This window comes from Anas platyrhynchos, chromosome 5, assembly GCF_047663525.1.
Source record: "Anas platyrhynchos isolate ZD024472 breed Pekin duck chromosome 5, IASCAAS_PekinDuck_T2T, whole genome shotgun sequence".
Classification (NCBI taxonomy): Eukaryota; Metazoa; Chordata; class Aves; order Anseriformes; family Anatidae; genus Anas; species Anas platyrhynchos.
In genome coordinates, this window is record NC_092591.1 from 59,967,216 (window position 1) to 59,979,339 (window position 12,124).

General features: G+C 40.9%; 1 protein-coding gene across 16 annotated transcripts in view; it reads left to right on the top strand.

Annotated features, from left to right (window-relative positions):
* Positions 1–12,124, top strand: part of SERGEF (secretion regulating guanine nucleotide exchange factor) — a 142,357-nt gene that overhangs the window by 29,603 nt on the left and 100,630 nt on the right. The gene's annotated exons all lie outside the window — the stretch shown is intronic.

Below are 12,124 nucleotides of genomic sequence, written 5' to 3' on the forward strand. Positions count from 1 at the left end.
CCCTTAGGCTGCTCTTGAAGTTCTTGGGATGTTCTGATGAATTTAAGAGCTCATTTAAATCGGGGCTACTTTTTTCTCTGTGTCAAACATAGACTTCCGCTAGTCAGTATGGGCTCCTGAAAATTATTTAATTTTGCAAAGCTTGATTTCTTTTTTATGGCAATTTCCATGCATGTTTTGTGTAGCACTTCTGCCACCAGTCATCTCTTCTTGTGGCATTTAGGCAGATGTTGTTATGTAAAATAACATCGGAAGATGTTCTCTCTCATGAACTTACACTTTAATCTTTGTAGCTGAGGAGATATTTGGAACTGAAGGTTGTCAAAACAGAATTGGGTGCCACGTACAACTCCATGGAAAACAATTGCCTCGGTACACAACAGAGATGCAGAAAACACTTTAGAAAGAGTAAAATAGAAAGTGGTAACAAAAATACTCTACTGATGTTCTGTAACACAGTGGTTTATTTGACCTGCTATATAGAGAAACATTTTGGTATGTTTCATGCAAAACTGATAATAGCATTGCTTTAATAAAACAGTATCACTTTCTCACACTTCAGTTTTTCCGAGTAAATTAATTCATAGTTAACAGCAGGCTTGTGAAACTTTTATTCTGCTCATCGACTTCTCTATTGTAAGATAATTTTGAGATATCAGCAGCTGTATTCCTACCCCTCCTGACCTTCTCGTGACCATGACTACCAGCAGCCCCGTGTGTCCTATGCTGTTGTCCGTTAAACTCATTATTTTCCTTTATTGTTAATGACAGGACTTTTTCTAATGCAAGAAACTGTACAGTATAATTTGTGATGCTGGCAAAGAGTAAGAAGACTTTGCTTTGCAATGACTTTAAGTTTTTGTTTTCAAAATTGACTGCATAAATCATGCATTTAAGAACCCGGATTTGAATACTAGATCTTAAACTTGCAGTTAGTGCCTTGTAAATCAGCTACGAAAAATTCCACATCATCTGATAGAGCAAAGTTACTGTCTAGAAGAAGAAAAACATTTTATTACCAGTTGCCTTTTTCAGGACTTGTTCTTTGGTCCGATATTGTAAGGAACATGGTATGAAATAAAAATCAAGTAATCATAGTAGTAATAAGTTTCCTTTTTCATGGAGAAAGACTTGGATGATCACAAGAAGGTGTTAGCATCTGATTCATGCAGAGTAGAGGCTCTGGGAGGGGTATCTTCAGTAACTCGTTCTCACTTGTACTCGGTGTCATTTTATTAGAACTGAAATTGTAAAAAACAATGTAGAGATGGGTCTGTTCGAGGACATTGCTTTTTGTCAGCTTTCCTAAGATAATTTTTATAATGAACATAGGAAACCTTATTTTTTCTTAAAACTTACCGTTACAAAGCTCCAGAAAACATTTATACAGAAACACCTTTAGGAATATGCCTTTCTACTTGTCTCTTGCTCCCCAAAATATTGAGCAAACTGCAAGTTATTTTGGCAGCTCTCATCTTGTTTTTTTTGGCCTTTTTTTTTTTCTGAACTTTTTTTTTTTTTTGGCAGCTATTGGCTGTTTTGTAGGAATTTGCCTGCACATAAATGCTTTTTTTCAGGCTTGTGCCTGCTAGTGATGCAGCTGATTGAAGCCGAGGCAGTTTGTTTGAAAGAAAATGGCAACAAAAGTGCCAGAACAGAAGGAAAGAAGTTCAGGCTGTGAGGACAATATAAAAGTGGCAATGTGGAGCAGAAGCTGATCTGTTTTGAAGAATCATCTTGACAAATCACACGGTACAAAGGAGGGTGTTAAACCCTTTTATGCTCGTCTCCTCTTGCGTGCTGACTTATCTGGAGATGAAGAACCCAAACAAACCCAAAGCACTGTGGGCACACATGGGCAGAAAGTGATAGTTGAGATGTGTAATGAGCCCCTGATGTGTCCAACTTAAAAATCTAGAGTAGCTGTTTAAAAGCTCTCCCTAATCCAGTAGGGCTGCTTTGGAGCAGCGTTCATCAAATCAGGTCACCCCATGCATTTGGGATTCAAGTCCCTGCAAGTGAGCTGATCCTGTGCAAACATGAACTTGTAAAATTGCTTCCCAAGTGTCTGATTTTTAACCTTTTCACTTCAGAGCAAAGCAATGACTCTACCCCACCTGGCCACCTGCTTTAGGGCAGGAGAAAGCTCATGGCATCTTTACAAGCTGTCCAGTCTCATTATATTATGTGAAGCATGGATGTAATGGTACTGGTTCTTTCAATCAACATCCATTTTAATGTCGGAGAAAAGAAGGCGATGAAAAGCTAAGAGCTTGTTCTTGCTCTTTTTATTTTCATTTTAGTTACTTTCTTGGTCCTGAGGAGAAAGGTTATCTTCTTATTTTTCCCTTTTTGCTTTCAAACCTACAACCTTAACAGGCAGCATAGCAGGTCACACGTAGCATGTTGAACTCTGTTCATGTACACACCTGGGTAATCCTTAAAGGTGGGCGTGCTGGTGCTATACAGAGGTGGCTGTGGACAGCTGTTGGTTCATTTGGCAGACATCAAAAGTAAACCTCACTAGTGTCATTCCCCCTTTGCAGGGTACAGCAAATCGCTCTACAAGGAGGGACTTGCATTGCAGTATTTGTATCTCTGTGGGTAGAAACATTTCTAACGCTAAACTTTTAAGCTTCCATGCTGAAATTTCTGCCTCTTCTGCTCTGTGTTTTGTGGCTCTGAGATGCTGGAATTGTCTCCCAGGCTCTTAGTATGTGAATTCTAACAAGCAAGAGGTCTGAGCTGCAAGGAGAGGGCAGGAGTCAAAGGAAACTCTGCTAGCTGGATAGCAAATTCATGTAAGTGATGGAGATTTTTAGGGAGCATAAATGTCATTTAGATACTTTCACCCTTATGGAGCTATTTACACCTCTGCCCCCTCTCTCCCGTCAGTCTCCTTGAAGTTAAGCAACTTGCCAACACACAGCTTGAGGAAGAACCTTGTGATTTGTTCCATGCTCTTAAGCTCTGTCTCTCTTGTGGGTAGGGAAAAATGGGGATAATATTCCAGAGGGAATACATTACCTTATTGCTCATTATTCATCTCCTGACTTCAAAGGACATGAATGTCACTTCCTATCCTCTTTTAGAATGTTTTGTTCCTCCTGTTGGTGAGAATGCTGCAGTTACAGCTGCTCATTATCTGAGGTGAGCAACCCACTCTCTTAGTCAGTTGTGGTTGGTTCTGCGCCTGAACAAGTCAAGTGGTCTCCTGGGAGGCTCTGAAGGTGCCACTGTCAGTTTTGTGATACTGGTTTGTGTTTTTGTACTTTATTTGGTAAGAACAACACACATTTAGGGTTGAATTCTATAGGATGTTGAATTCAGCTATTTCTTGGAGCTGCTGAGAAGGTTAAAGCCTCTTAAGAGGTTCCAGGATAGGTCATCTAACACTGGTTTTGTAATGCTACCAATTTCTTTGTAGATAGTGACTATTCTATCACTTCAGAATTGTGCATGTCTGAGGTTTGTTATGTAGTAAAATTTCTGTTTAAAAGATCTCAGAATATTTGTCCTTGGAAGTGCATCTTGTGGACAACCAGAAGAAAGCCCAGTTCTTCAGCAGACTGCCATTCCAGAGTGTTTCTTGTGATATTTCTGTGCTTGTCTCTCCATACCATGCCCTTGAGTCTTTCGGCAAGGTAAATATTAGCACTTGGAACTTAATTACCTTCACTTTGTTTACCTCCTTTAGGCAGATGCCCTCTCTTTCTTAGATAGACTCAGATGGCAATGGGGTACTGAGAGGAGTAGGACCACTTGTGTTCTCCAGATCATCAGGCAGATTCATAGATGTTCTCGAGGTTGGGGCTACAGGTGATGCTGCTTATAATGTGATATAAAAAACACAGTTATTTTGTAACTTATTGAGATAACATTTTCTGCATCAAAGTATGATGCTAAGTCTAATGAAATAAGACCTGGACTTGTAATGGGATAAATGTCTGCGCAGTCCATTTACAGACAAAGAGCAGGAAATAAGGCACCATAAAATCATTGTGAGTAAAAGCTTATGCCTTTTTGTCACAATGGTTCAAAGGTGTTGCTTTTTCAAAGTGGTGTCCAGAAATAATTAAGTCTTTAGAAATAAATACCTGTTTAGTGTTCTTTGGGACGTTAGAGGAAGAGATGCTGGACTGCAGCAGAAAGGAGATTCCAGGTTAGGGAGACCTGTATGTGAGAAAGCATATAACAGTGCAGAAGGACATGGGGATATAAATATAGAATGTCAGTAAAAGAGTATGAGTCATACTGCTGTAGTAGCACAGTGCTGAATTTATTCGCAGAATTACAGAACAAAAACCCTATAGTACACTATGATGCATTCGCAGATAGTTTTCCATAGCTGGTTAATGTTTTATGCATCCTGCTTTTTTAAAGGCTTCACTAAATTGTGCTGTGATTTTTTTTTTCCTTTATATTTTTTTTTGTTAGGACTTTGTGTTTAGATTAAGAGTTAAGTCCTTTATTGAACCTTGAATTCAGTGGTTCTGTTTGCTGGGTAGAGATGTGTTAGATTTGTTTTAATCGCGTAACTAAATTTAGTCAGCAATCTGCATTTTAAGGCATTGCTATTAAAAGTCTAAAAGTGAGATATGCATCGTAGTTTGAATTTAAAATGAGCCAGAGGCACAGCTGGTGAGGCAGTCATGACTCTAATCATGAGTGGAGAGAAATGAGGGGGGAATTTTCTCATCTTGCAGGATGAATGCAGAGTGGGATAGGTGCTTCAGCACCTCCACTGCCCCACACCCCACTTCGTCAGCTTTGTTCCACAATTGCACAGACCTGCTGTGGTAATCGATGGCCTTCCCTTTTTCTTTTTGAGCCAAGATCATATATCTGTTTGATATCAGCAGTATGAGCACAAATAGAAAATGGAAGAAATTGCATGTTGTAATTTTCCTTCCAGCTTAATCAGAGCTTCATTTGGTATTTCAGGTTTCCAGTGTCTCTTCTAAAAGCAAAGCAGCCTTTACCCTATCTAAAACCCAAAACCAGAGGCCAGGCTTCAGGATTATATAGGAAGTCTTGGAATATGCCATACTAGAAAGATCCTTTTTTTTCTTTCCAATTTTTCAAAGCAGTGAAGCACGCAATTAAGTATGCGAATAATCCCATTAACTGAACATTGTCTTGATACATAACTTGGTGTAACTGTGGAAGCAAAAAAGGGAAAGCTTCCCTGTCTTTAATGCATGCAAGTCAAAGCAGTTAAGATTTTTTAATGATGTTGATAGTCCTGATAAAGTTGGATCTGTTGGTGAAGTGCACAAAAAACTTAGTATGTCATGTGAAACTGCACGTTAGCTCTAGCCCATCATGCAGAATATTAAACCGACTTAGTAGAGCAGTGCCTTTAGCATTACTGGCTGCTGCCAAGCTCGTTTTTCGGGCTGTTTTTTCAGCCAGATCAATTCCTTAGCTTGGTTTACCTTCCCCTCACAAATAATTGTTTGGGCACTGCGAAGAGTGATCCTCTAGAGGTGAGAGCTGTGAGCTGGGCCTCAAGTCCCTCAAGCTGTCTTGGTGTAAACGGTTGCCAGCGGAGTTCTCAGCCTGTGCTCTGGACCTCTCTGTCTGGGCTAAAAGCTTCCATTGTCCTGCTGTCTCTTCCTAGAGAGGGTCCTGCATCCTGATAGCTTTGCCTGCCTAGCTGAGCATCTGCTGTGCCAATTATCATACGAGTCTCTGGCTGGTTAATACACTGCTATTTCCAGGAGGTTCTGAAAGCGAATGCATGATGTTCCCTTATGCTCTGTCTGTTTACATTCATGTGCTGCAGCAGAGCTCCTCCAGGTTGGCTGAATTTTCTTTCGTGATGCATGTTTGTCTTCCAGGCTGATTTCTTCCATTTCCTATTTTTTGTTCTTATTTTATTTTGCGGGCAATAGAGACGAGTTACAGTGAGAAGCCGTTTGTTTGCCAGTGAGCCACTGATTCTAGTGGTGTGAAATCCCTTAGGTGACTTTTTGGTTTGTCTTGCTCTCACACATAGTTGGTCGCCACGTTGGGGGATATCTAACGTAGCTGAGAACGGCAGCAATTTTTGGCCCACTTGAGGCCAAGCTTTCACTGGCAAATCCACAGCTGCTTCAGGAGTATTGTTATTTCTCTTCCCGTGGCACTTGTGGCTTTTGGTCTTTTGCTGTGGTTTTAAACCTATTTATAGGGTGCTTGGAAGCTCTTGTGAGCTGCTGCTCTGTGGACTCTTCTGAACTAGCTGTGTGCATCAGCCTGTGGCTGCAGAAGGCTGAAAATGGCAATTGCAATGATTGCTAGATTTCTGTTTTTGACATCCCTGAAGTGCTTTTGCTGTTTTGTTGGAATTTTCCTGAGCAGGCATGACCTTAATACTGTGCATAGATTTATATTTTAGTTGCCCATTATTGTTAGCTACTATAAATGAACATAGGGGGGAAAAAAATCAGAATAAACCTTCTTACATAAAGATGCAGAAGGCTACAGCTGCGTTAAGAGGTGTGGGTAGCTTTGGCACACCAGACTTCAGTGTAAGAGAATGAGGGGGCCATTTAAACCCTTGTCAGAGGAGCTAATCCCGTGTCGCACTGAAACCTTGCACAGCTACAGCATTGTAGGTGCAGTCGTGATGCTTGGCTTCCAGCTGCTGAATTAAGTTGTCTTCAGTCGAGAGGGAATTAGGGATGGATGGGTGAACGTTTTCCTGTAAGGTTCCCTTGCACAAATGCTGTTTTGAGGTAGATGAGGTATTTTGTCAGAGTGCTTGGAGGACGTTCTGCTGTCCTTCAGGACATTTACGAGATTTGTAGCTGTGGGAGAGGTGTTGGTTTGCCCTCTGGGGGGCAGAGAGGAGGCAAAGGCAGCCTGTAAACGTCAGGTTTTTAATACATGCCCCTGTGAATTTTATTGTGAAAGCAGGCATTAGGAATTTTATATAGAAGTTCCTATTTCAGGTCTGAATGAGATTAAGCATTCAGAACGGATATCCAGAGTTCATTTGCAAAGTAATTGTTAATGCAACCGTGAATTGAGATAGCCTGGATGAACTTTTTCATCTTGTATTTATGAAAGAAGAGTTCAAAGCTTGTCTGAAGAGAGGCTTCAAGGAGATAATGCCAGAGCAATCATGGTATCATCTTAAAATAGAAAAATTGATATAAAGATGAATCTGAATCTGTGAAAATAAGTAAATTTAAATGTGTCTGTTCAACAGTGAAACCAGCCTGTTTTTAAAACTAAAATGCTTTTTTAATTGATATTTATATCTGATTATTTATGTAGCTGAGAAGATTGATAAAGAAAGTGCTAGAAGGGAAAAATAATATCCTCTGCAGCCTCAGCAGTGCTGCAAAGAGGCACAGTAAGAGCCACAGGCAGGCAGGAAGCAACGAAAGCTGCTTTATGTGATGCTGCTGGATTTGCAAAACTCCAGGGGTTGTAAACTTGTAATTTGGAGCCATTCTCAACTAAGCTTTGCGGTAGTGTAAGGACAGAAGGCTGAACTGGAGGAAAATGCGGAGGAGCCTGGCTGATGGTGGATTGCTAACAAATATTCTGATACCTTCACTCCTGTTCTGTAAGGGATGCAGGCGTGTTTCAGATGACTTGCTGCTGTATGTATCCCACTGCACTCCGAATTTAAAGAGCAGGAGGAAACTACAGCTGCAGCTGTGTGACCATGGAGAATCTTGACTGCTGTTGTATGTAGTATTTACTTAAGGGGCTGTTGGGAAGATTCTCTTTCAAAGGTTCTCAATTCTGTCCTTTTTTTTCCTAGCTCTCTGAACTCCTGTATGGTAGGTTTCCTTCAAGTTGTCCGCAGGAATGACCCAGAATACATGGGTCATCTATTGCCCCTTAATTCCAGATTAGTGAGCCCTCTGGCCCTCACCTGAAGTAGCGTTTGCCTGCTGATAAAAGGAACGGTTGCAATAAAGTCACCTGGGATTTAACGAAGGTACACAGTTGAGGAGTTGAAGTGCCTTTGGGATTGGGTCCCTGTGCTCAGAACATGGAAGACCAAGGTCTTAGGAGGCATCATTAGAATCTTAAAAGAACGGAAAAAACCTTTCCAATGTTGCACGCTTCTTTCACACAAGCTGTGGAAATGCCTCCTGCCTTTTATGCCCTTTTACTGTATGGAGTCTGGTACAAAATATCTCCTTTTTTCTGATGCCTCAGCCACTTCCATGGTTGATGTACTCTGTCCAGTTGACTCATCACTGTGTATGTTTTCTTGACTTCTAATTAAAATCTGTTCTGTTCTAATATTAGACCAACACTCCTTGTTATATCACCCTTCATTCTTAAGTAATTCATCTTGCAACCTCCTTACTCTGTATGACTAATGTCTTTCTCAAATATTCTTAGAACATTTTAAAATACCATCTATATTATAAGCAGCACAGTAGCAATACCTCTTGTTACGATTGCTTAACACTTTCTGTCATAACTCAGTGCTTTCTTTTGCTTAGGATTTTGACAAGACTTTAACCTTTTTGGCTGGAATTTTCCATGCATTGGTGTTTGGCTCAGTCTGAAATTTCCACTTCAGACTGAGATTTCTTTTTGTTTGCTGAAAATATAATCTGTATTTCATAGACAATGTAACTTCTAAATCAACTTCTGTTAGGTTCTCTTGCAGTAGAGATGGATTTTTATTTTTAAAGGATCCCTAGGCAGATATGTTCTGCAGAGAAGTAGGAATGATCAACCTAGCAGAAGGCTGAGGATAGGAGGGGGGAATGCTCACCACAGGAGCAGGTCTGGGAAATGAGTTTCTGCTGATTAGAAGTGAGAACTAAATTGATGAGAACCAAGGAAGGAATTGGTTGCTTACCTCATAGTTGGGCATTCAAGAAGCTCTGCCTAAAAGCAAAAAATCAATGTATCTGTTCTAAAAATTGTAATAGATATTTTCCATGTTTGCCTACCAATAACCACCTGAAACTTGTTTCTCTCCATGGCAAAATAGGACAAAGCAGAATTATTACAGTTATTTCTGTTTTGTAAACAGTGTGGGTGACTTATTCTTGCCTAAAGGCTCTGTTTGGTGTTGTATGTATAAGTATTTCTATGCTTGCTCGTCCAGTTAAAGAAAATGGAATTTGTGCATGGGAGGTGTTCTGCTGTAGCTAAGCACTCCTGCTGTCTGTTTCCAGTCCTTCCAATATACTTGTGCTCTTTATTTCCACCAAATTTGCTGGAATGATTTGCAGTAATAGAGGTGAGTATATTTCAAGGCTTTTAAAAGGCCGAGAAGGAGTGAAACTACCAGGATCATAACGATTGCAGTTCTGTTGCTTACATTTAAACTTGTTTGAGAATTCAGTGTAGCACCTCAAAAACTGATAGAATAATAGAATTGCAGAAAACCATAAGGGGACTGATTTTATATATATATGTGTGTGTGTGTGTCTGTGTGTATATATACCTATATATATATATATATATATATATATATATATGAGAGAGAGAGAGACAATGCAGTTGGGGAAAAAAAGACCAACTTATACAGGGCATGGCACATGGGGGACATACCAGGTGAAGGGCATTTTTCCAGTCATTGCTGGTAAAGATACACTAAACAGTTGCTGGCAACTGTAGTTAGACAACTTAATCTTGCTGAGAAGAGAGATGGTTTCTGAAAAGTAAAAACAAATGTGGAGAGAGAATCTTGTGGCAAGTGATGTACACGCTAGCCCTTGATTCATAAGGGAGGTTACAGGTGAGGTTTAGTCTGGCTTCAGCGTGGGTGCTCGTGGTGTTTTGCTCTGATCCCGCAGTTGGCTGTGGACCACCACGCTTCTTTGCACCTTTCACAGGCCCTTGGCAGAGGGGAGCAGAATTGCCTCCTTTGCACAGAACTTCGTCCAGCAACTCTTGGGTAAGGCAGTGATCATGCCTGCTGGTTCCTGGTATCTGCTGGTGGCCTGCAGTGCAGGAAAATGATTTTCTTAGTGAGTCACTGCTCAAATGTGTCTTGGGATTTAGGTGACTGCCTTCTGAATCCACAGACGCCAGCAGCAGATGACTTCAGAGAAGGTGGAACAATGCTCTGTGATGATGCAAAAGATCTTTTTTATTTCATGAGTGGCTGGAGTTTCTCTGTGTGTCTGGGTCCAGCTGGAAACCCGATTTTCTTTTGGGAAAGCTTTTTCCCCAAGAGTCAGTCTTGAGAGGGACCTCTACAAGATAGTGCTGTCATCTGCATGGCGGGATCTGGGTGTGTCATCAAATGCATGTCTTGCCTTTCAAGGGGCACTGCAGGTTGCTGACGTTTTTCCCTGCTGCACTAACTGCATTTGGCTTCTGAGAGTTGAAATGTTTTATTTGAACTGTGGTCTTTGGGGTCAATGCAGCAATGTCTGGGTAGGGCTTGAGAGCCTGTGTCACGTTAACAGTCAAAATAGATGCTACAGAAGCTCTTTCTGGCTTTAAATTCCATAAAATTCAGCTTCAGTTCCTGTAGTTAGTACAAAATAGAGCAGCTTGCTGGGTCTGCTTCTGGTCTGCTTGCAGGGTCCTGAATAGGTGCAGTAATCTGGTCTGATGGAAAAGCTTCTGAGGCTCAGTTTGCATTTGCAGTAGAACTTATTGATAAAGGAGCGTTTTTGCAAAATTTCTGCAGCAGCAGATATTTTTTAGCAGAGATCCATACAAATTGCAAAATACACTACTGGCAAAGCAAGCATTTTTAAACTACAAACTGTTTTTCTAATCTCTGTAGGATATACTGGCTTTTTTCTTAATGAAAACTGTTTTAATGCTTTAACCTAACAAAATGCAGCCACTGTGCTAAAAGACCTTTCATGTATTGAAAGAAGTATCTGACTGGTTTCAGCTTTTCCCTGAAGTACGAGGCATCTCCAAAGGCAGAAAATCCTCGTGCCCTTGAAAGAAAAGGACAACTAATTTTATCCCTTAATTATTTCAGGGGAAGCGTTATCAGTGAACTGAGAGAATGAATCTGAAAAAAGTTTCAGAGATCTGTGTAAAAGATACCACTGCTAGCAGATTTCCAGGGAAGATGCATGTTACTTGTTCTGTATTTAAATACACCAAGTTAGAGATTTCCAGTTTGAGATGCGTTATCAATTTAAAGCCCCCCAACCAGCAGTGACTAGCTGTGTCCCCTTTCAGGACAGTTTAACAGCAACCAAAAGAAAAGGGAGGTGTTTAGGTTCCCGAAGGTTTGTGCTATGGCATGCTAGGAAGACCCTTAGCTGTTGTGTTTGGGCACTCTGCACATCCACACTGACTTACAAGGGGAGAAGTGAATGTTACAGCTGGCTTACTTGGCTTCTCACAGATATGAGGAAAATAAGATCATTTAGCTTGATAATTTCAGTTCTGGAGAGAAGTTTAATGCTTGGCTGAAGCTCACGCATCACTCAGGGTCATCGCAGGCTTCCTTCTGGGCTGTAACATGGGTTGCTGTTTCTAGTCAAAAGCCAGCTGAGAACACCCAGTTGATGCTGTGTTTGTGTAACTCGGTAAGGAAATCAAGCTGGCACTTAGCATGATTTTTTTTTTTGGGGGGGGGAGGAGGAACAGAAGGTAAAAAGCATTTCTTTATGGATATTGTTCGTGCTGGAGGCTGGGCTTGTGGGTGTCAGTCCTACAGCAGTGAGCACCTTTATAATCTGGAGAGGAGAATGGTCCAAGTACTGCTGACTTCATTTTAAGCTGTTTTTCCTGTAGGAACAAACCAGTGCATTTCCAGTGCTTAATGACATCCGTGGTGGTGTTCCTGACTAACTAGTTGCTGTCCTGAGGGCTGTTTGTTTGCCAGCAGAAGTTGTTACAGAAGGCAGCTTCTGTTGGGAAAACGTCAAATGTTAAATACATGACATGGGATGGACATCTCTAAGGCAAATACTGGGAACAGAGAAGAATCTCGTACCTTTCAGAATGAGCTGCTCTGTCTGTGCTGCTGTCAAGCTAGAAACATGCCCTTTATATAAATAATGTGTATTATTGCATGCAGTATATGTGGGTTACACAGCTTTACTGATGTGGTTTCATCTACAGCCCAGGCCACCCTGCAGATGGCCTTTTTGTTAGGAAGTTAACGAGGCTGAAGAAACTGAATTAAAGGACATCTTAATGTGTCCTCAGGTAGTTTTAGTATACTTTT